This window comes from Panthera leo, chromosome B4, assembly GCF_018350215.1.
Source record: "Panthera leo isolate Ple1 chromosome B4, P.leo_Ple1_pat1.1, whole genome shotgun sequence".
Lineage (NCBI taxonomy): Eukaryota > Metazoa > Chordata > Mammalia > Carnivora > Felidae > Panthera > Panthera leo.
In genome coordinates, this window is record NC_056685.1 from 74,057,097 (window position 1) to 74,081,580 (window position 24,484).

The following is a 24,484-nucleotide window of genomic DNA, read 5'->3' on the forward strand; positions in this document are numbered from 1 at the left end:
GATCTCACGGTCCAGGAGTTTGAGCCCTGCATCAGGCTCTGCACTGTCAGTGGGGAGCCTGCTTGGGTTTCTCTCTCTCTCTCTCTCTCTCTCTCTCTCCCTCCCTCTCTCTCTCTCTCTCTGCCCCTCCCACATACGCTGTCTCTCTCAAAATAAATAAATACAGTTGGGGCGCCTGGGTGGCTCAGTCAGTTAAGCTTCTGACTCCGACTCAGGTCACGATCTCATGGTTCACGAGTTCCAGCCCCACGTTCGGCTCTGTGCTGACAGCTCAGAGCCTGAAGCTTGCTTCAGATTCTGTGTCTCCCTCTCTATCTGCCCCTCCCCTGCTCATTCTCTCTCTCTCTTTCTCTCTCTCTCTCTCCCAAAAATAAATAAAACATTTAAAAATAAATAAAAAAATAAACTTAAAAAAGAGAGAGATTGATTAGAGGGGAGTCATTTACTTTGCACAAGGGGGTCTCTGCAAGCAGTGAACTTCCTGCAATGACTTATAACACCAACTACCCAGAATTGGGCCAGACTTCACAGGTGAAGGGCACAGTCATCTGCAAGACTGCCCTCACTTCAGACACCAGCAAGTTTGATTCCCAGGACCACCCTCACTTCAAATCATCTGGCTATAAGATTCAGGGGTCCCTACGAACTTTGTTAGGTTCCGTAATTCACGAGAATGACTCACAGAACTCAGGAAAGTGCTATACTTACAATTATAATTTTGTGATACCAAAAGGATACAAATCAAAACCAGTCAAAGGGAGAGACATATAGGGTGAGTTCTGGGCGGGTCTCAAACATGAAGCTTCCAATCATCCTCTCTCCGTGGAGTCCTGGACAGCATTGCCTCCTCCTGGCTATGATCTGTGGTAATCCTCAGAGTATTCCGAACCATGGAAGCTCACTGGATCGTTAGTGCACAGAGTTTTTGTTGGGGTTTCATTACGTAGGCATGGCTAAGTGAATCATTGGCAAGATGACTGAACTCAGTCTCCAGGCCCCTCGTCTCCTTGGACATCAGACTAACATCATGGCTCAGAGCCTCAACCCTCTCATCACATGGTTGGTCTTTCTGGCTGGCCAGCCCCCGTGTTGAGTCATCTTCTTAGCGCAAACTATCTAGGGGCCCTCGTGAGTCACTTTATTGTCATAAACTTTTGGTTGTGATCTGAGGACCCACTGTGAATAACAAAGATTCTTCTATTGCTGAAGGAAATTCCAAGGGTTTACAAGTTCCCTCCCGGGAATGTACAACAAAGGCCAGTCAAATCACTTATTGTATACTCCTATACTCAAAAGATTCATCCCTAAAATGGGAATAGTAATATGTCTTCTGCATGGGAGTGTTATAAGGATTAAATAAAGCAATACGTGTTTCTGGCATAGAGTACTCACTCATTCAGTAACTTTAGCTCTTATTATTTTGCTGAATTTGTGGCCACTAAGCTTCTTGAGAACACATTCAGTGCTAACTCCATTGTAGGTTCCTTGAGGGCAGGGGAAACATCTGATCCATTTTTATATGTTTCACAGTAACTATGTCTCGCACAAAAAGTTTCCAATCCATATTTACTGGTTTATCTACAAAAAAAAAAATCTATCTACCTTGCTTTAAGGCTAATATATTCAAGATTAATATCTATTTGACCTTATTTGACTTAAACATCAGAACTCCTTCTTAAGGGAAATGAGAGGAGCAGCAGAATCCGTATTGAAAACAATTAGAACAACAGGTAACTCCCAGCGTTACTGCAAACAGTTGGTGAAAGCAGACCCAACTTCTTGATGAAAAAATGTTTGTATGCATTTCTGCTCACTCTTTTAAAGCTTTAAAGACATTTTAAAGTTTCAAATACATTTTTCCCAGCACTGAAAAGAGTAAGTCTTCCTTGCATAGGGAACTTGTTACGAAAAAAAGAATTTAAAAGTACTATCCTTTCCTATAACACATGCAAAAAGCAATTGAAAAATATGCTATTTGCAACAGTAACAAAGCTATAAAATATCTAAATAAACTTACCAAGATGCACAAGACCCTTTTAAAGAAAATTCAAAAGTATTACTCAAGAATATATCTGATTGTGGGGCGTCGGGTGGCTCAGTTAAGCGTTCGACTCTTGATTTCGGCTCAGGTCATGATCTCATGGTTCACAGGATCAAGCACAGCGTCAGGCTTTTACACTGATGGTGCTGAGCCTGCTTGGGATTCTCTGATCCTCTCTCTCTGCCCCTCTGTCACTTTGCTCTCTCTCTCTCTCTCTCAAAATAAATAAATGAGCATTAAAAAAAATAATATATCTGATTGTGAACAAGAAGATTTAGTGTTTGTAAGCATTCAACTCTCCACAAATTAATCTGTAAATTCAACGTGCTTCTAATGAAAATCCTCAAATTATCTTTTTATGTAACTTGGCAAGATCATGCTAAAATTCACATGAAACAGTAAATGCAAGCAGTAATCGAGGTAATTTTGGAAATGAAGAACAAATTCTGGGACTTTTGATATTTCCAGTATCAAACTTTATTATAAGATACAGCAATTTTTAAGCAATGTGGTATTGGAACAGGAATAAAGTGCCTCTCTGGACTAGAACAGAAATTCCACACATATGGAAATTTCTTTCGTATTTCCAAAAGAAAGCATTTCAAATCAGTGGGAAGGTTCCTTAATAAATAGTATTGTGTTGTGTCACCTGGGTAGCTCAGGAGGTTAAACATCCAACTCTTGATTTCGGCTCATGTCATGATCTCCCCACTCGTGAATTTGAGCCCCATATCGGGCTCTGCGCTGACAGCTTGGAGCCTGCCTGGGATTCTTTCTCCCTCTTTCTCTCTGCCCCTCCCCTGCTCACATGCATGCACACTCTCTCTCTCTATCAAAAAATAAATAAATATTTTTAAAAATAAAATAAATAGCATCAGGTGCACTGGAGATCCATTGGGAAATGAAAAAGATATATTTTCATTTCATGCTAGTTACAAAATAAATTACAACTGGAGTAAAGTCCTAAAGATAAGATCAAAATACATGAAAGTATTCAAAACAAGTAAATGAAAATACATTCGTGACCTTGGGTAGGTAAGTCCTTGTGGGATACAGAAACAAAAAAATCATTAGAAAGGACTCATACACTTAGCTACTTCCAATATGACAATATAACATCATGACAACATCATGCAGAAAATGAGTTTTAAAAAATGATAGACTAGGAGAAGATACTTTGACATGTGATAGGTAAAAGATTGATTTCTGGAATAGACAAAAAAATCTCTAAAAATGGGAGGGAGAGCAAATAACCCAGTGTAAAAACAGACAAAAAAAAAAAAAAAAAGTCCCCAAACATGTGAGCAGGCAACTCACAGAAAGGAACTACAAACGGCATGAAGCACCTCAAAAACAGTGCTCAATTCAATTGGAAATCAAGAAAATGAAAATGAAAACAGTAACGTATCGTTTTTTAACCCATCAGATTGGCTAACATTTAAACATTTGATAATATTAGTGCAGGTAGAGAACGTAAGCAAATATCTATTCTGATCACCAGCTAACAGAATCCACAATGGTACCTATGTTATATCCCAGCAAATCTGTTTTTCAGTATCTTCCCTAAAGAAACTTTGCACATCTGATGGAAAAGGCATGTTGAAGACACGTAAGAGTGAAAGTGGAAACACCCCATGTGTCTTTCCATCAGGAGCTGAATGGTCACATAACCTACGCACGTACTCATTATGGTACATTCCGGATTAGTTCAAAAATAATAACTGACATTTATGTGTGTGATGTGGGGTATACGTTATACGAGAGAGAGAGTTGCACATACTCACATGGAAATATCTCAAAGGCACATTGTTGATGGAAAAATTTGCGGAACGACACATGCAGAATGTTATCATTCGTATTAAAACAAGCATACTCACTAACACAATAACATACATTTTCTATGAGTAACAAATGCTTGTAAACGCAAGTAAAAATATGTAAGAATACACAGAAAAGTCTTCCTGTACAGAGGGCACTAGCATTTGGGTGGCAAGCAGAAATAATTTAGCCTGTGACATTTTAATTCTCACAAGGTGAAGGGACTTATGTTTTACTTCTGTGATGCAATCGTATCTCCGCATCGTGTTTAACATACTCCATAAGAGCCGGTGTATCTAGCGTTCTATTTTAGGAAGACAGAATGCCAGAAAATTTTTTAATGCCTATTTTTCTCCTTAGCCTCAGCTCACTTGAATAATTCTCTCTCATGATGTGATCCCAGTGGATTTATCCTGAGAGATAGTCTTGAGGAAGAGGAAAATATTTTCTGTATCTCAAGAGGCTTCAGCAGAAGAATCATGGTTTTGTCATCTTCTCCCAGGCTTATATCCATACCTCAAATATTTTATAGTTGTCTTCAGAACATTGTGTATTTTAAGAATGTAACAAATATTCCCTCCCCCCCCAAAAAAGAAATAAATTAATGAAAGCCACTGACCAGTCTGTTTCTCATCTAGACCTAGGTGAAATCTTTGCTGATGATCCAGAAACGGAGGCCCTTCTGGACAGAATATAATACGTCTATTAGTTTTATTTTCTATCCCATCTATTTATTTTTCTGCTTTTGTCATTGTAGACAGCTATCTTGAATCATAGAGAAACTGTTATTTTTTACATATTTGAAAAAGACAGGGATATAATGGACCTCTACTCACACTTTTGGAATAAAACAAACCCACAAATTTAGGCATAACACTGGGAAGGGGGTGGGAAATGGTTCCGTTATTTGGTGAAATGATGCTTTAAGTAGGAAGCACCATGTAAAACTGAACTGACAGGTGATATGAAAATGAGAAGAAGCAGGAAAGCAAGGCATGAATCATCCCAAGGTCATTTATCTCCAGGGGACAGGCTGCACATATCTCTGGGCTCCTGCCCCTTAAAGGGGAGTCCCAGAGGGTGACGGGTCAGCCACCAGGAAACAGCATTACAAGCACCGAGCAGTGCCCACTGGTCCTCTGGAGCAGTGGGCCTGTTGTCCTCCCTCTACACAGAGCCACAGAATTTCCCAGGACCCTGATTCTTTGAGTCCTAACGAATAGGGCTATGATTATTCTTCCCAGCCCATTTCATCCTCGCAGGCTTCACAGCCAGCTTGGTGTCTGTTACCTACAATGTTCTTCCACAGGCCCAGGAATGGATGGATGGCTGGACCCCACCCCCCTGCCCCAGGGCTGCAGATCTGTGCACAACCAAGTGTCAAAATGGAGGCAAGAAGAAATATATACATCTATATATCTATAGATATAGAGATATAGATATAGATATAGATATAGATATAATATAGATATAGATATAGATATAGATATAGATATAGATATAGATAGGCAAAAACCAAAAGTGACTATAGCAGAAAGACTCCTTCAACTAAATTGAGTATTCACAATGCACCGAACATGCCTTGAGGTACACATCTTTCAAGCCTCAGCTCCTGCCACAGTTACCCCTATCTATACCCCACACCCTTGGCTAAAGCTGGCATCACCAGTTGATTGCAACACTCTTTCCAGTGTCAAAGCATCCGTTGCCCCAACTAACACATGCTAGGACAATTCCCCTGCCCGAATGCCCTGTCCCAGCTATCTCTGCCTGCTTCGCTGCTTAACTCTGCCATTATTCTATCTCCTATTGAAAAATCCAAACAACCCCCAAGAAGAATGACACTGAGCTGCTGTTGACCCTTAGTGAGTTTTGTAGCCTCAAAGGAGCGGATCTGGAGGAAGGCAGATGGAGAAGCTCTCCCTCCTGGTAGAATCTGAGAGGTCCAAGCCTGCCAGAGCCTGTAAAGGACAGCTAAGTGGTCACGGTACAGGGGGCAGACTGGATGATGCCAGATCAAGCAAAGGGAAGGAGCAAGGAAGGGAACGGAGAAAGGCAAGGAGGAGAGTACTGAAGAAGACATCACAGTTGGCCAAGATCAGCCCTGGAAAACAGCTGAGAAGGATCCTCCCATGAGGAAGGGAGTTTCAGGAGGTTATGTCAAAGAGGAACCACAGAGCTTTGGAGTCAGAGTGCTGGGTTCAGTCCCTACTCATCTCTTACTGACTCAGTGACCTGTAGGCTGTCACCATGTAAAAAAAATAAATAATGCCCCCTGGGAGCAGTGAGAAAGATAGAAGGGTACCTGAGAGCAGGTCTCACACACAGCAAAATCATTGTCATTACTGATGCTTCGGGTAATTCCTGCTTTGGAAAGATAAGGAGATTTCTGAGGGTCTCTTCCAAGGACAGATCCAGCAGAAATACACCTTCCCAAATTCCCAAATAGCTTCTCATTTGTGGCCCAGTGGACTTGATTATTTTAAGTCAGCTCCTCCTAGATAATCTTTTTAACCAGTAGCACGTTGTCAGACTTTAAACATTATGTTATGAGAGCTTTTTTCAATCAGTACTCAAAGAGTGTTTATTAATAGCAACACACATTCTTTGTAAGTTTTAAAAAGGGCATTCCAGGGCACCTGGGTGGCTCAGTCAGTTGAGCAGCTGACTTCAGCTCAGGTCATGATCTCACGGTTCATGAGGGCTGGTTCATGAGTTCCAGCCCTCGCAGTTTGTGGGTTCGAGCCCCTCATTGGACTCTGTGCTGACACCTCAGAGCCTGGAGCCTGCTTCGGATTCTGTGTTTCCCTCTCTCTTGCACTCTCTGCCCCTCCCCCACTCGTGTGTGCTCTCTCTTGTTCTCGCTCTCTCTCTCTCTCTCTCAAAAATAAATAAACATGAAAAAAATAAAATAAAATAATAAAATAAAATAAAATAAAATAAAATAAAAGGGACATTCTGATCTTAAGTATAAAGAGTGGTTTAACCAAGGACTGTTCTCTATTCCAGTTTCTGAGAAAACATCATATTTTCACCATATTTCACATATTAGGCCAGGATTGTCTCATCTTTCAGTACATTTCTGTGAACAAGGGACAATAAAGGTCATAGAGAGACAGTTACAGAGTGCTATTTGTGATAATAAAAGATTAATGATGGCTAGATATACAACTGTAGTTGCTAAAGAGTCTTTGAAAAAGACAGGGCAGAGAAAAGAGAGAGAAGAACACAGGAAACACTGTAAGGGCAGAGAGAATTTGTTGAGGATAGAGTGTTTACTTCTTTCTAATTTGGATGCAAACGAATAGTTATGAGGCCTTTGGGGACCACTGACTTGGTGGTTTTGAACTTGCTGTGTTGGGTTGGTCCATATTTGTCACATAAAGTGACTGTAATGTTGAGATGTATGGATTCTTATAGCAACATCCTCATATACATTAATCCTTATCTCACAATGATCTCATGAGGCCCATTTTACAGCGAAGGAAACTGAGGCTCCGAAAATCTAAATGACTTGATAAGAGAATGTAAATGCTTGTCTGTTTTAAAACACTACATAGGCTCGACAAAATGACTCAAGGATGCAGCTTGTCATGTAATAGAGTTGTTAGGCTGGCATCGAGCAGTCAAAGGTGCCTAAAGATATTTCCATGATGCTTTGCTATAAGGCAGAACCTCATAACAAAAGCACTAACGAAGTACAATCGTTGTTACCCTTTAGGCTTTGCCATCATTTTTCCCTATTGTGTCTACATTTCTGAAGAACTGATTTAGCAAAAAAAAAAAAAAAAAAAAAAAAAAACCAAAAACCAAACAAACAAAGAAACAAAACCCAATATAACACTTTACAACACACAGAGTACTTTAAATATGTGAATTCATTTAGTTGGCTTAGTAAACTGAGTTGTAAGTGAATTCTATAGTGTTAAAGTCTGTGTTCGCATGGATCTGTAAACCTCTTTAATCCTATGCTTTGGATCCTATAGCTATAACTCTTCTTGAACAGAAGGGGCCATTTTCTCTGATATCCCGATATTTACCAAAGCTTCATTATTGTGAAGATACATCATTTCCTGCTATGGCTGAAATTCTACACATAGAGACAAAAAAAAAAAAAGGAAATAATTTAAAATAGTAGAAAGTGGAAAATGATGGTATCCAACATGAAAGTAGCCTAATGATTCTACCTTTTCTTTTTAGCTTCCAGGCCTACGAATTATAGTTAAAATAAAAGCGAAGCTATCACGTATCATTATCCAAAGTAGGATACTAAAATACAAACCAGTCTTTGCAGGGTGTTTGGTTAAGCCCTCTGTTTGGGAGGCAGCATAGCACCTTAAGAGTGTAGATCTTGGTTAAGAATCCAAACTGCCTGGATTTGAATTCCAGCTTCACCACTTTCCTAGTTCAATAATCTCCTGAGCTAGTTAGTTCAGTTAGTTCAGTGCTTTAAATCCATTTCTTCATCCTTAACACAGACATCAGAGCATTGCCCCCTTCATAGAATAACAGAGAGAATTAAGTAAGACCATCTATGAAGAGCTCTCAGCTTAGTGCCTGGACCATGTTAGCTCTGTTGACGTTGTTGTCTGCTGCTGGGGGCAACCAAAAAGAAATATTTGTGGAGAAAAGAACCATATCAGCTGCAATCTGTTCTTTTTTTCCATGGTATAGGGCTTTTATCTCTACTCTGTCCTCTAGGAAGAGAGGAAAGAAGCTGTTCCTGCCTCTCTGTGATAGAATTTAGAAGTAATGAACTTGCCTAACTCATGGGTTTCTTTTGCGGTTTGTTTGTGTGTTCATTTGTTTGTTTTCCTTAGATTCAGCTATAGATAATAACTTAATTCTTAGGCTGCTCTATAGAAGTTGTGTGCACTCTTTTTTTTTTTAATGTTTATTTATTTATTTTGAGATTGGGAGAGAGAGAGAGAAAGAGAGAGAGAGAGAGAGAGAGAGAGAATCCCAAGCAGGACCCACACTGTCAGCACAGAGCCTGATGTGGGGCTCAAACTCACAAACTGTCAGATCATGACCTGAGCCAAAACCAAGAGTCAGACGCTCAACTGACTGAGCCACCCAGGTGCCCCTTGTGTGCACTCTTTTTCAAAGCACAGCTGACTTCTACAAATATGCATGAAAAGGAGATGTTTTAATCTCTTGATTTTGTTATATATGAAATCAACTTTGTATTCTATACAAAATCAGTTTGATTTTGCAGTGTAACAAAACATCCCAAACTTAGAGACTAAAAATGATTATTTATTAGTTTGTAACTCCGTAGATCACTCATTTGGACTAGACTTCCTCTGCTAATTTTACTGAGGAGCACACATGTCATTGCAGTCAACTGGTAGACCGGCCAGGGACTGATTGGTGCTGCATGGCTCACTTGTATGTCTGGTGTCTGGCTGGGGCCATAGAGTAACTGGGTCACATATCTCCAGTGTCTTTCAGGCTCCTCTGGGCTTTTTTTTTTTATTAGGCAGCTTGGTTCCAAAAACAACAAGACAGAGAACAAGTCCCAGTGAACAAACACTGGCCAAACTTTTGTTTATGCCATGCTTGCTAATGTCCCTTGGCCAAAACAAACCCTATGGCCAAACCAAAATTCCAAGGGGAGAGAAATCGACTCTACTTCTTTATGGGATGAACTGCAAGCTAATATTGCCATTCTGTCCCTACTATTGAAATATAATCCTCCTTAGAGAAAGTGAAAGCCACCTTGTTGCAGAGAGCATGAAACGTACAAAGTGATGGAGAGACTAAGATTCTTATCTCTAGTTTCTGACTACATTGAAAAGACAAGCAGAGTATCTAGGGTAAGGGTGGGGGTGCAATCAGTTAATATTTGTGCACATGGCATCCATCAAGCTCATGTACTACCTACAGTTTAATGTTGGGGGAGGGGCCACGTTCAATTCACAAAGTCATAGTCCCTTCACTCAAAGACACTGTAGTCCATTGATTCCAGAGACACAAAGTCTGCACTACAAGGTAGTTTGTGATAGCATTTTGGAAATGGTGCAGCTAAGAGTTACTGGAGTTCTCTAAAGACAGAGATCACAGTAGTGTATGTGTTTAGGGTGTGGGAAAACTCCTTGGGGGGAACTGAGGCTTAAGCAGAGTTAAAGAAATGGTAGGATTTGCCAATAAAAAAGTAGTACATTCCAGGGGAATGAATGTCAAGGTCAAGGGTGTTACCGTGGGCATGAGTTCTGCATGTTTGGAAACAGTGAGAAGACCCTACAGGGCTCAGAGAGATGATAAAGGGAATTGTGTTTGTGACACAGGGTAGATCAATTGTTTTCCATGCCTAAATTACACCCAGCACTGAAATTGAAAATTTCAAGTCTCTAAAGGCCAGATTACTCTTCCTAAAATACCGTTCCCATCCCATCCCTCTTTTCCACATTGAAAACCTTTGATGGCCACCTTTGGTACCTAGGGTAGAGTTGCACTGTGGAGCTTAGTGCTAAATGTGCTTTAGTGATAGGCCTCAAATCACAGTGCCAGTCATCTCTCTCACCACTCCCCTCTTCCATTTCCAAAATTTCTCAGGAGCGGTAGCCAATGAAAGTTAAGTGTGGAATCTCTCTTACTCAGTTAAAAAAAAATGAACGCCTTTCTGACTGTCAGACATAATGTTGGGTTTTGATTAGTAACAATAGTGAGTTCTAGTCTCTTAGAAGCAGAATTTCGAATGAAATTACAAATGTTCTTTGAGCAAATAATCAGGAATCTCTACCAAGTTAGATATATGATATAGATATAGATGATATAGCTATAGATAGATATAGCTATGTATAGATATATGTATATCTATTCTATACATATATACATTCTATATGTAGATATATCTAGATATATACAGATGGCTGTCTTTCACTGTCCCAGAGACACATCTTGGAGTCAAATACAAGCTTGTGAACTAATCCAGGTCTTTAGTCTGTGAGTAGCAGGATGTATCCCTTTCATCATATAATACAGCAGCAACAGCAACAAAGAGGTTTTATCAGCAAATACTTTCTCAATCAAGCAGCCTAGCAAAGAAATGTTTTTAATATTCAACGTTGTGAGATGTTTCTGGATGGGCTGTGCTCACCTTTTAAAAATAACAAAATCATCTTGGGCCAAGAACCAAGACAAAGTTCAATAAATCAGTCTCTTGATTTGTCTAGGAGTTTGAGTTTGGCAGTGGGGTTTTTTTTTTTTTTTCTGTAAGATTTATTAAAATAGTGTGATTCATTTTTGAGAACTTCTCAAAATTCTTGAATGGGAGACACTTTGTGCATGAAAGGGCGGGCCTACGCCAACCCACTTCATCTTGTTCTGTGTCCTTCACCTAGACCACGCCTCCTCCCCTTGAGTAACCTCCTGCTCAGCCGTTCAAACTTCCTGATCAAAACACGCCCAGCGACCTGCGTAACAGGACTCTGACCCTTCCCCAGCCAATCAGCTGAGGCCACAGCCATTACCTCACCAACTGCCCCTAGACCCCTATAAAACCTTTGTGCTTTTGAAACTCACTCTCTCTCCCCGGGATCTCACCGCTGCATCGGTGCAGGTAGGGGATTGAGCTCGAGCTAGCTTGAAAAAAGGCTCTTTTGCTTTTGCATCGGACTCGGCTCCCTGGTGGTCTTTGGGGATCACGAATTCTGGGCATAACATGCATAAATCTAAATCCCCTTACTGTTTCTGAACAAAACGAGTCGGCACAAATCAAGGACCGGTTCCTAAGACTAGACAGCTCTAAGCCTCCACACATGCCTGCAGAATGTGTTCGTCTCCTTTCTGGAATCAACTGACTGCCATGTCTTGAGCAAAGAGACTATGACTTACATGAATTGAACACAACCCTCTCTAAATAGTGTGGAGCCACAGGGTCCTAGGAAGCTGTGTGCATACAATCCAATTACTGCTCTTTTAACATAAAAATCCCATCTATTCCTTGCAGTTTATTCTAGACTTCCTAGGAAATTGGATTCACTGCTTCTAAAAGGAAAAAAAGATTTGGCAACCAGTCCTTTGGAAAGGTTTGGCTACACTCAGTATTGTGTGTTTTAGGCCCCAATTTGGAAGCTGGAAGGCCATTAGTGTGGGTTTCTCTCAGCTGGGACACAACAGGCAAACTCAATCTCCAGAGTGCTCGCTGTTTAATAGGAAGCTTCAAATAATTACACCAAAAGCATTGCCCTAGGGAGCTTCATTCCATGTAACCCGTTCTGAAACAGTGTTTTTCTTTTTGCTTAAATGGGATTCCACTTAAGAGTTCTTTGCTCCACTGGCTAATTTCACCAACATTTACCCCTTTTGCTGTGAACCTTTGATGTTGGGAGGTTTGTTTAAACCAAATACTGAACAAATATTTCAACATAATATTTGTTCTTCCTCTCTGATATGGTAGGATATGTATGATAACATGTTTTTTAAATTTTTGTTCATTTGTTTGTATGCAGAAAGAAGGAGAGTCTTGGAAAAGGGCAAACAAGACCTTAAGAATGTCTTATATTGAACTCTGTCTACAGTGTTCAAGACTTGATATTAACTCCTAAGTGTATGTATTTATTTCATACTACAGCCATGCATAGATGAGTTTTAAGTGATTCATCCTGTACTTAAAAGTTTTTTGGGTTTTGTTTGCTATGTTTCGGTTTGATTTTCCCACACATGAGCCAAGCCAGGTCCAATTATGCAAATTAAAAATAATGGTGCAGGTACCCCAATGTTTACAGCAGCGCTATCGATAATAGCCAAAGTATGGAAAAAGCCCAAATGTCCATCGATGGATGACTGGATAAAGAAAATGTGGTATATATATAATGGAGTATTACTCGGCAATCAAAGAGAATGAAATCTTGCCATTTGCAGCTACGTGGATGGAACTAAAGGGTATTATGCTAAGTGAAATTAGTCAGAAAAAAACAAGTATCATATGACTTCACTCATATGAGGAATTTAAGATACAAAACAGATGAACATAAGGAAAGGGAAGCAAAAATAATATAAAAACAAGGAGGGGGACAAAACATAAAAGACTCTTCAATATGGAGAACAACAGAGGGTTACTGGAGGGGTCCTGGGAGGGGGGATGGACTAAAGGGGTAAGGGGCATTAAGGAATCTGCTCCTGAAATCATTGTTGCACTAGATGCTAACTAACTTGGATGTAAATTTTAAAAATAATAATTAATTCATTAATTAATTAATGGTGCAAGTGAATTATAGATAGCTGTCCAGCAGAAACACAAATCTATGTATCAGATACAAAGTGGTAAAGAAAATGTTACTTCTATGTTTGTCATAACTGTTCTTTTTTTTTTCCATGAACTCCTATTCCATTGAATAGCAAAAGAATAACATAGCACAGTCTGATAAATTCAGTTCTAGCTAATACTTTAAGCATAATCTCTTAAGGAAACTTCATATCATCAGGATAAATGCTCAGAACTTCAGATTTTCTTCTCCTCCCTGGCTGTTCTTCCAGATAAACACCTGGAAGTTTAAGAAAGGGATTTCTGTATCCTCATGATGATTGGGAGAAGGGGACTTGACTTATTCCTGGTTCTTGGTCTCCTGCCTCCTCTGTTCTCCACAGCGATGTCCCCTGTCCACCTGGTTTCTGGGTAAGGTAGGGGCAAATGAAAGCATTTAGAATTTTCCAAAAGCCAGAGGAGAAAGAGGCTTCAATCCTCTCCTCTCTTGTTACGAGCATTTCTGTGAGAAGCCTAATGTCGGTGAATCCTTTCTTTCTCCCTTTGACATGGGTGTAAATTTTTGCCAGTTTTACAACCTCAAGGTCCTGGGAACCATCCCTTTTGGAACATGAACATCAAAGAACATGGCCCTGTTATCCCCCTGCGATGCTGGGAGTTAGCCTAGGCACTCTGCTCCGAGCTGGAGCCACCTTTTCGTTCACAGAGATACACAGAACCTGAAACAAAGACTCTGAACAAAGGTGATTTCAAGGAACTAGACAAAAGCACTAAACATGCGTGAATTGAAGTCGTGGACATTCATTTCTGTAAAATGAAGACTGTTGTCTTTGAACAAGAAAGTTGTGTAAAGTAATTGAGAGCGTGTCCAATGATAGGCTTTCTCCCCAATGCCTCAAAATAAGGAAAAAGAAGGGTGGTGGGCAGAAGTGTCTTCCATTTGCTTGCTTATGTTATTTACTATTATTCCTTATAGGGCAATGATGGCATTAGTAGATATTTGACTTAAAGCCTCAGGGTAATATTCAGGTACAATATGCTAAGTCGTCATAATTTGGAAGACTAAGCTTTCATGCAGGTTGTGGTTGGATGTCTATGCCAACACAGGTCTACTGAACCACTCTTCTTGATTTCGTTAAAGAAAACGAATCATAACGAATTCCATAAATGTAATGTATCCACACTTTCACAGTTTATCTCATGTCAAAACCAGTTTTGTTTCATTTAAAAAAATCTGACCAGATGATCTAGCCAAGGAGAAAGAGCCTAGCTTCGAGTTCACAATGTGAAAGCAAAGGGGAAACGATGTAATTCCTGTTTAATTATCACACTCAGGACCTCTGAAGGGTTTATTGGTTTCAAGAGAGCACCACTGGGCTGTTTGTGCCCCCAGGTTTTGTAAGCTGTCCTTGAACATCAAAATGGTCAGCTGGTCAGTTGTGTTCAGCAGTTTCCGTTCTCCAACAAACAGCTTCCTTGCCCTTCTATGACTCCTTTCATCCAGAGTAAGGTGTTGACAAGTCCCTCCTAGGAAGCGTTCTGTCTCCTTTCTCCATACAAATCTGAATCGGTTTGTCCTCTGCATGCCTTACATCCAAGTATCCACTTTGATCACAGATATACTGAACTGCACCATCCAAGTATAGATGTTCTTTATAAAGTATCTTAATCCTTGCCTCAAACAAGATACAACTCCTGTTTCCATGTGCAAGTGTTTCTTGGATTCATCTATTATTTCCTAATAACATCCTCTAATGTTCCTAGAGGAACATTTTCTTCATACTTTGGTAGTTTATCTCTGCACATGGTTATTATGTCAATCCGGGAATAGCTTCTCTCTTTTCAGTTCCTCCTAATTTTGGATCATTCTCACACATGTCACACCCAGTTTCCACTAAAAGACACCAAGTCAACCCAGTTACTCGAAGCTGACTGGGCTCCTGATTCTCATTGATAAGTTTTCTCTAGTCTGAGAAATTGGCCATATTCCAGGATTCATGATTCTGTGGAACAGGTGGCCTCCCTCCCCTAGAGAAATCCCACACGTCCCAGGTGACATGGCTCCAGCCTCTGTTGTAAGCCCCATCCTTTTGCTTTTAACCTATTTTCTTTGCATTAAAAGTGGTTCTTGTAGGCAGCATATGGTCAGCTCTTGCTTTTTTTCTTATCCAATCTGACAACCAAGGTCTTTTTTTTTTTTTTTTTTTTTAGAGAGAGAGGGAATGAGAGAGAGAGCACACATGAGCAGGGGTGGGGCAGAGGGAGAGGGAGAGAGAGAATCTAAAGCAGGCTCCATGCTCTCAGCACAGAGCCAGACGCATGACATCGTGACCTGAACCAAAATCAAGTGTCGGATGCACAACCAACTGAGCCGACCAGGCACCCCAATAATCACTATTCATTTTTCTATTCGTTCCATAGGTTCTCCATTCGTTTTCCTTTTCTCCTCTTCTGCCTTCTTTTGGATTGAGTATTTTTTATGATATCATTTTATCTACTTTGTTGCTACATTAGCTATCACTTTGTGCGGTTATCTTTAGTGTTGCATTACAGTTTATATATTTGTAAGGCAATGCAGCCTCTCTTCTAGTAATATTATGCCACTCGTATTTCCATTTCTCCTTCCTTTCTTTGTGCTATCGTAGCCACACATTTCATGTCGCCGTATGTTATAAACCCCACAATACACTGCTAATAGTCTGTATTAAAAAGTCAATTATCTTGGGGCACCTGGGTGACTCAGTTGGTTAAGCGCCCGACTTCAGCTCAGGTCATGATCTCGCAGTTTGTGAGTTCGAGCCCCGCATCTGGCTCTGTGCTGACAGCTCGGAGCCTGCAGCCTGCTTCGGATTCTGTGTCTCCCCCTCTCTCTGCCCCTCTCCTGCTCATGCTCTGTCTCTCTCTGTCTCTCAATAATAAATAAACATCTAAAAAACATTTAAGTCACTTATCTTTTTTTTTTAATGTATTTATTTTGAGAGAGAGAGAGTGAGCAGGGGAGGGGCAGAGAGAGAGAGGGACACAGAGAATCCCAAACAGGCTCTGCGCTCGAATGTGGAGCTCGAATTCACGAACCATGAGATCATGACCTGGGCTGAAACCAAGATGGGGCACTCAACCGACTGAGCCACCCAGGCGCCCTTCAATTATCTTTAAAGAGATTGTTAACACAAGAAAAAGTATTTATATTTATCCATGTGGTTGCCATTTCTGTGCTCTTCAGCCCTTTGGTTGATCCAGATTTCCATCTGATACCCTTTTTCTTCTGCCTAAAGGACTTCCTTTAACATTTCTTATAGGCAGGTCTGCGGGTGGTGAATTCTCTCAGCTCCTGTATGTCTCCATCTTTTAAAATTGAGGGTGAAGGTAGATTTGAATCTCAGGTTGAAAGCTTGTTGTTTTTTTTTTTTCTTTTACTGCCATGCCCATCTTTGTTCTTTTGTACTTCATGTGTCTTTTATCTCTGCTACTTTTAAGATGTTCTCAGGGCGCCTGGGTGGCTCAGTCGGTTAAGCGGCCGACTTCAGCTCAGGTCACGATCTCGCGGTCCGTGAGTTCGAGCCCCGCGTCGGGCTCTGTGCTGACAGCTCAGAGCCTGGAGCCTGTTTCAGATTCTGTGTCTCCCTCTCTCTGACCCTCCCTTGTTCATGCTCTGTCTCTCCCTGTCTCAAAAATAAATTTAAAAAAGTTAAAAAAAAAAATTTAAGATGTTCTCTGCACCACTGTTTATAAGCCAATTGATTACAACGTACCTCAGTGTAATTTTCTTGATATTTCTTATGCATGGGGTTGGTTGAGCTTCTTGGGTTCATGGGTTACAGTTTTCACTGAATGGGAGGACTTTTGTCTCATTTTTTAAAATCATGTTTCTGCCCCCCCTTTTGAAGACTCCAGTGGTTACCTAATGGTATATTAGGCCATTTGGAGTCTTTCCACAGCTCAGTGACACTCTGTTCACTTCCTTTTCAATCTTTTTTCCTCTCTGTGTATAATTTTGAATAGTTTCTATGTTGTCAAGTCACTAATCTTTTCTCCTACCCCAGGGATACTTTTCTTTTCACATATTATAGTTTTCATCTCTAGAAGTTCAATTTGAACCTTCTTTATGCTTTCACTGACTGTATTAAATCTTTCCTCTAAGCTTCTTGGACATGTAGGATACAGTAATAACAACTGCTTTATTGTCTTTGTCTGCTAGTTCTATATCAGTTCTAGGTTGGTTTCAATAAATAGATTTTCTTCTCATCCTGGGTTGTATTTTCCTTCTTCTTTTGAATGTTGGCAAGTTTTAATTAGATGCTAAATGCTGTGAATTTAATCTTTCAGGGTGTTGGATATGTTCATATTTCTATAAAAATTCTTCCACTTTGCTTTGAGACAGAACTAAAGTAGCTGGAAATAATTTGGGCATCTCGGGCCTCACTTTTAAGCTCTCTTAAGTGGGACCGCAAAGCAGAATGTTAATGTCGCCCCACTACTGAGATAAAAATCTTCCGAGTGCTCAACCTGAGGCCCCAGGCATTATGAGGTCTTCCACTCGGGCTGATGAGAGGGAGAGCTAGTCCCTCGCGTTGTGTCAGCTCCAGAAATTCATTTAATCCATTCATTTGGTTGTTTCCCTGACCTTGGGTTGTTTCCTCAAACCTGTGCACCGATCAGTCATCAGCTGAGTACTTAACAGGGACCTTTTGCAGATCTCCAGAGTGCATTCTCTCTCCCTCTCTCTCTCTCTCTCCCTTTCTCTCTGTAGTTATTTCCTCTTTAGTACTCTGCCCCATGAACTCCAGCAGCACAGTGTTATGCGCCCAGCAATGTCTCCTCAACTCGGGGAGTCCACCTGTCTCTGCCTGGGTCCCCTCTCCTAGTGTTACAGACCAGAAACTCTCTCCAGGCAGTAATATGGGGCAATCACAGGCTCACGTCATGCATTTTCTATGTCTCAGGGATCCCTGCCCTTCACTGTCTGACGTCCAATGTCTCAAAAACTGCAGTTTCCTATCTTCTGTTTGGTTGTTTAGTTGTTTCAGGTGGGAGGGTAAATCTGTCCCTGTTCTCCATCTTGGCCAGTTGTGGACGTCTTGATGTCCTTGTTTTTTTTGTGGTTTTTTTTCAACTTTTATTTATTTTTCAGAGAGAGACAGAGACAGAGCATGAGTGGGGGAGGGGTAGAGAGAGAGGGCGACACAAAATACAAAACAGCTCCAGGCTCTGAGCTGTCAGCACAGAGCCCGCCGTGGGGCTCGAACTCACAAACCAGGAGATCACGACCAAAGCCAAAGCCAAATGCTCAACCAACAGAGCCACCCAGGTGTTCCTTGATGTCCTTATTAATAGTTCCCCACTTTCATCCTCAAAAGTAGCTTGCTTTGCACAATATACGACATCATCACTCTACTTACAGATAATAGCGAACACCATCGCAAACGGGTTTGCTGTAAATGTATTCTCTTTTTATAACACTTTCCCCAACATTCAGACAAAAGGCTTTCCTAAAGTAGAACCTTTCCATTAAAGTGAGATAGGCACATCCTTCTCAGACCTGCCGAATTATGAGTGTAAAATAGAATGAAAATATGGCATTCTGAGGATTATTTTTATCTCAAATGTTTAATTTTTCTCCAAAGCCCTACAGGGAAATGAAAGTTGTCCTTGAACCGCATTCTTATCCGGAAGGGCAACCAGTTCAGAGACTGTGGAAGGGCAAAAACTTCAGAGTCGATGTCAAGGACAATGCTTAATATCTTTCATTGCCCTGAGTATCAAAAGTGTTCAGAGAAGTTTGGTTAACCTGGGTTAGTAGATAAGAAAATGTGATCAACCAGACCGCACAATTCTTCAGGCAATGTGATGACGCTCCTAATTCAACTTGACCTCTGGAATAAGTATAACTAGAAGTATTGGGGGAAAAAAAAAAAAAGGACACAGGTTCCTTCCAGCCTCAACTAGGGAAGAGAAGGCCTTGTGGGAAAACTAATCAGGCCTTTACAAGTTATAATTTTGAAGCTTTAACTTAGTTTCCAAGGAGCTTACAAAGCAGCCATTAAGAAGTGAATAACTCAGTAATGGCTTCGTCTCTTACTCCAGGCGGGTCTCAAGTGCACAAGTTGAGATTTGAGGTGCAGATAAGAAACATGTACTAAAATGGTCGTGCATAATAATGTACAGAGACTATCATTTCTCTGGGCAAGAATGCCCTGAAGACTCTAAGCTAAGCGAAAAAATGCTGCTCTTCCTTCTTATGAATGACAGTGACTTTATAACATCTAAGAATTAATATTTTCCCTAAGGAATGTGTGTATTTCATGAAGGGAAGAAGAGAGATTGAGGCAGAGAAATAGAGAGAGAGAGAGAGAGAGAGAGAGAGAGAGATTGATTTTGACCCTTACACTCTCTGCTAGACTCTTAGAAAACAAAGACACCAAAATCAATTAGGTCACTATGCTGTAAATAACAGGAAACATAACTCTGGCTTCAACAATAAAGGCAATCTATTGTCTCACATAACTGAACAGTCAAAAGAGACTTGATATAGAACCCAAGACTCTTCCCTCCCTTTCTCTCTCTGCCTGTCTCTGTTTGTCCCTCTCTCTCTTTCTCCCTCCCTCACCTCACTTTCTGTGTGTGTGAGTGTATCTGGTGTTGACATCATCCCTAGGCAGGCTCTGCCCTCCTGCTGCAGCACTCCAAGGCTATATCCCTCCTCATATATATCTGGTGAGGGAGGGAGATTGTGGGGGTCAAAAGCCACTTCAGAAATGTCCTGCAGGGAGCCCCTGGGTGGCTCAGTTGGTTGAGCACCCGACTTCCATGCAGGTCATGATCTCATGGTTCGGTTCGTGAGTTTGAGCCCCACCTTGGACTCTGTGCAGCCTGCTTCGGATTCTCTGACTCCCTCTCTCTCTTTCTCTCTCTCTCTGCCCCTACCCTGCTCATGGTCGCTCTCTCTCTCTCTCTTTCCCAAAAATAAATAAATAAACATTTTTATAAAAAGTTTTGCAGAAGAAGCCAGCTTTGTCAGAAGCCCCAGCAAATGTCTCCTCTTACCTCATTGTTGGGGACTAGCCTTATGGAGCTCTATCTGGAACCAGTCACCAGAGCCAGGAGTATGGAATAGACTTGTTGGCTTTAGTTCAGCGCTAGATCTAGGGAAGAGAAGATCTTACCCTGACTTCAGGGCTGAGTATGGGGAAGGAGTGACTCCCTCAATAGAAAATCAAGGTGGTGTTGGTGATGGGGAGGACAACCAGAAAATGTCCCTTTGAGAGGCACATTTGCCCAGGGGACCTCGTAGGAGACTGGATACGGTCTACCACGGCCCACCCTGGACTGGGCTGCTGATGGCTCCAGGTGCTACTCTGGCCTGAAAAGTCTGGGGTGGGAAAGTATTCAGTTGGGGAAACAGGACGGATTTGGAGGCGAGAGTTCTGTGGAGATAGAATGACGTTGCTGCAAAGCAGGCGGTGGCAGAAGATCCAGAAAACAAAGAACTGAAAATGGGAATACCCGGGGAGAGGACGGAAGCCCGAGGAGAGAAAGGAAGTCGGGAAGTGCATCACTTCCTGTTAGCCCTTCGCTGCTGGGATCTTTCCCCTTGAGTCTCCAGGAAATAATGTTTTGGTTGACAGTTGAAAATTCTCCTTTCAATTTCTGTTGAATCCCCTCCTACCTTCTTAGAAAGCTTCATCCACATCTACAGCTTGGGGTGGTGACCCGGAAGTATGTGAGACGGGAACCGGAAGAGTAGTAAGAGGGGAGAAGGGTGGGCTTTACTGGGGGTTTACCGTGTGCCGAGGCTGCTCTTCGTGCTTCACCTGTCTGAATGCACAGCATCCCGACAAGGTGGGCTAGCTTTTTACCGTCGTCAGCCCATTTACGCACGAGGACGCCCAGGTACAAAGAGATGAAGTAATATGTCCACCCCTCCGGCTCGTGTCCACCCGCACCGGGGTAACGTTGCTGCTGAGGTGACGCGGGTCAGACCGCACCTGCATCCTGCTCAACAAAGGACTGAAGTCCGTGGAGTTTAGGGCGGCCGGGTAGGGCCAGGACCGGTGCAGATGGACCCTGAGCCTACACAATCCCTACAGAAAATGCCTCCTAAAATTAAACTTGGGACCCTGGTTGCCTCCCTTGCCCCCCTCGGTACCGGTACCAGCGCTGTGCGCAGCCAAGAGGGAGGAGAAGCCCACGGAGAGCGGACCGCGTTGGTGCCAGCACGTGACCCCGGCTGCCCTTGAGTGACACCGGAAAGAGCGTCTGACAAAGACTTCCCTTTTTCCAAAGGCGCCAAAGGAATTCCTTTCAAGGGAGGAGAAAGCTGGCACTTGGGTTCCCCAAGAATGAGCTCAGACTGCTTCCCCTTGGAAAGACCAAAGGCGGCCTTCTGCTGGAGAGGACATGTGACCTGAGGCTCCAGTGGGACTGGTTTTACCGACAGGTCTTCAAGTCTCTACCTCATGGATGCTTAGTTCACTTGAGTAGCCACTCGAGTGCTTTTTGGAATTGGATGGTGTGTGGATGATAAATAACTACCTTCAGCCGGCAGGATACGGCTTCCGCCGGTCTCGACTGGCTTGAATCACCAATAATTTGGTTTACAAATTAGAGCAAATCCTACCCGAAACGCAAGAGATGTCCAAATTTCGAACACCAACAGGGACAGAACGAGCCCGCAGAGAGGCGTTACGTTTTGTTGGTAAACCTTTCTTGGTCGTTATCTTTCCTGACATCTTTGTGAGCCTCCCAATACTTGTCCCTTGCCTTCGGTGATCCCACTGGACCTTAAGAGAGGGGATTTGCACCACCATCTGCCTCCATAAAGCAGCTGGAAGCTTATTTGAAGGATAAATTCAGCCTTTGAAAGAACGTGGTGGGAAGAATAAACCCAATATCACAGCCTATGAAGGACATTTATCTTTAACAAAATGCCAGAGTCGTTTTCAGTGTTGATTTCATGTTGGGCTGCAAGCAGATTACTTTGAGGGAACAAAAACAAGAATCGAAATACAATCATGGCAACATGAAGCAGAAAGAGCAACACAGGAGGAAAGGAAAACATTGTTCTGTAACAATCAATGGCTCATCTATTTGAATTATGGGCCACTCAGATGGCTTTTAACGTCCTCAAAGCTGACCACAAAACCCCATGACACATTTAGGAATATAAAAATTTCAAATCTCTTTTTATTGTGCTGTTGGTTAAAGCAGAGAAGACTTAAAAGTGAAGACCCACAGTAGGTACCAAGCAGTGGCCAAGGTGGGGGGAAGCTCTGGGTTCAGAAACCTGGCTCCATTTCCCACTGACTGTGTGCTCTTGATGGAGCTACAGAACCTCCTTCAGCCTCAATTTCCTCATTTCTAAAATGGGGATAATAATAACACCATTCTCATCGGATGTTAATAGATTAAATAAGGTAATGCCTGTAAAGTGTTCATAACTGTGTCTGAATATGGTAAGTGCTCAATAAATGATAGCTTTTAAAATTACAGTCAACCCTTTTTTTAATGTTTATTATTTTTGACAGAGAGAGAGAGAGAGAGAATGTGAGCCAAGGAGGGGCAGAGAGAGAGGGAGACACAGAATCCGAAGGAGGCTCCAGGCTCTGAGCTGTCAGCACAGAGCCCGACATGGGGCTCAAACCCACAAACCGTGAGATCCTGACCCAAGCCAAAGTCGGACTAAAACGTCCATCCAGGTGCCCCTAAAATTACAGTCAACCCTTGAACACCACCAGTTTGAACGATGTGGCTCTACAGATTTTCTTTTTTTATTAGAACTGTAGTCCAGTACCACAAATGTATTTTCTCTTCCTTATGATTTTCTCAGTACATTCTCTTTTCTCTAGCTTACTTCATGGTAAGAATATAATATGTATTCAATTTCACAATGTACATAATACATATAAAACGCCAACTATGTATTAATTGACTGTTTATGTCATTGGTAAGACTTCTGGTCAATAGTAAGCTATTACTTAGATTTGGGGGGGGGGGAGTCAAAAGTTACACGCGGATTTTCAGCTGTGAGGGGGTTGGCGCCCTTAACCCCCCACGTTGTGCAAAAGTAAGAAGTTTTTAACGTTCTTAGTTTTAAAAATTGAGAAATCGGTACATATTAATACTACGTGAACAGTTTCATTGCCATTTAAGCACCCAGGGAGCATTTGGTAACCATCCACGAGGCACTTCCATCTCACGCTGAAATAAAACCCCCAGACCCTTTGGGGGTCTTGAATCCTGTCTTGTGCTCCCTGTGTGCTGTGTGCTCACCAGTGCACATGAATGGCCTGAATTTCTCCCACCCCCGTTTATTGGTTTATCCAGGCCACCTTGCTACGTTGCACATTACGAAGAGGGTTTTTATAGATCAGCAGCTAACTTTCTGGATAGGTTTGAGGGCAGGAGGCTGCTACTGATTTTACAAGTGTCCTCAGTTTCTCAAGTTATTTACTACAGCACTGACTAGAGCAAAAGGCTGGAAATGACCTAAACGTTATGTTTAAATAAATAGCACATCCAGCATCATGCAGCCAGAGAAACAAATGAGGACACTCTATGCACTCAAAATGCACTGTTCCAGATGCAGCTGTAAGCGCAAGAAGTGAAAAGCTAACAATGTGTATCTGGCCATTTGCGTGGGAAGAAAGGCAAAGAAAATACACACACACACACACACACACAGTACAAATTGGGTGTTCTTTTGGGTTTTTTGTTGCTGTTGTTGTTCTGACTTTTGGACCTTGTGCCACGTGACTGTATTACCTCTTTTAAAAACAAACAATATTAAAATAAATAAAAGTTAACACATTATTTTGGCATATAAAATTAAACAGAAAAGAATTAAATAGAAAAAATTGAAATAGAAAGTTCCCGGAGAAGGGATTAATTATATCACGGGTAATGGCAAATGGGCTCAGACACGTGATCCAGAATTTTGTCACTAACCAACACGCTGAGATAAATGTCCTTCATCGAAAAAGTTAGGTAAAGATTACTCGTAATGAAAACACAAATAAGTGCCTTAGAAGCAAGCTAGCCAGAGGAAGGAATCGGGAAAAGCTCACCTTCAGAGGCTTTTCTCTCCTTTCCTCTTAGTTTCCCAACTTAAGGGAAGAGGAAGGGTCATTGAGTGACTGACAAAGACAGGGCCTCTCCAGGGGTATTTGGTAGCCTCTCTGAAGAGAAGACTGGGTCCACAGGGGTCAGAAAGTGTGTGGGGAGACTCCAGCCTCTCCGGGTTGAGTAAAGCTTTCTTCTCTGTTGAACTTCTAAGAAACTTTATGTGTGAATGGCCACTCTGACCCTCCCAGGAAAGGGCGTACATTTCCCAAACACTTGACCACCAAAGCGGAGCCCCTTGGTTGACTCGAGTTCCTCAGAATGCTCACTGGAACCCTGGCCAACTCAGAGTCCTG

General features: G+C 41.8%; 1 long non-coding RNA gene across 2 annotated transcripts in view; it reads right to left on the reverse strand.

The window, feature by feature from the left end:
* Positions 1-20,930, reverse strand: part of LOC122225623 — a 37,309-nt gene extending 16,379 nt beyond the window's left edge. The window contains exons 1-2 of one of the 2 annotated variants that reach the window (XR_006205266.1): positions 20,852-20,930; positions 20,115-20,212 (exon numbers count right to left, since the gene is read on the reverse strand). This is a non-coding gene — a long non-coding RNA (uncharacterized LOC122225623). The remainder of the gene's footprint in view (positions 1-20,114; positions 20,213-20,851) is intronic. The other variant, XR_006205267.1, reaches the window with a different exon arrangement.
* Between the last annotated feature and the right edge of the window lie 3,554 nt (positions 20,931-24,484).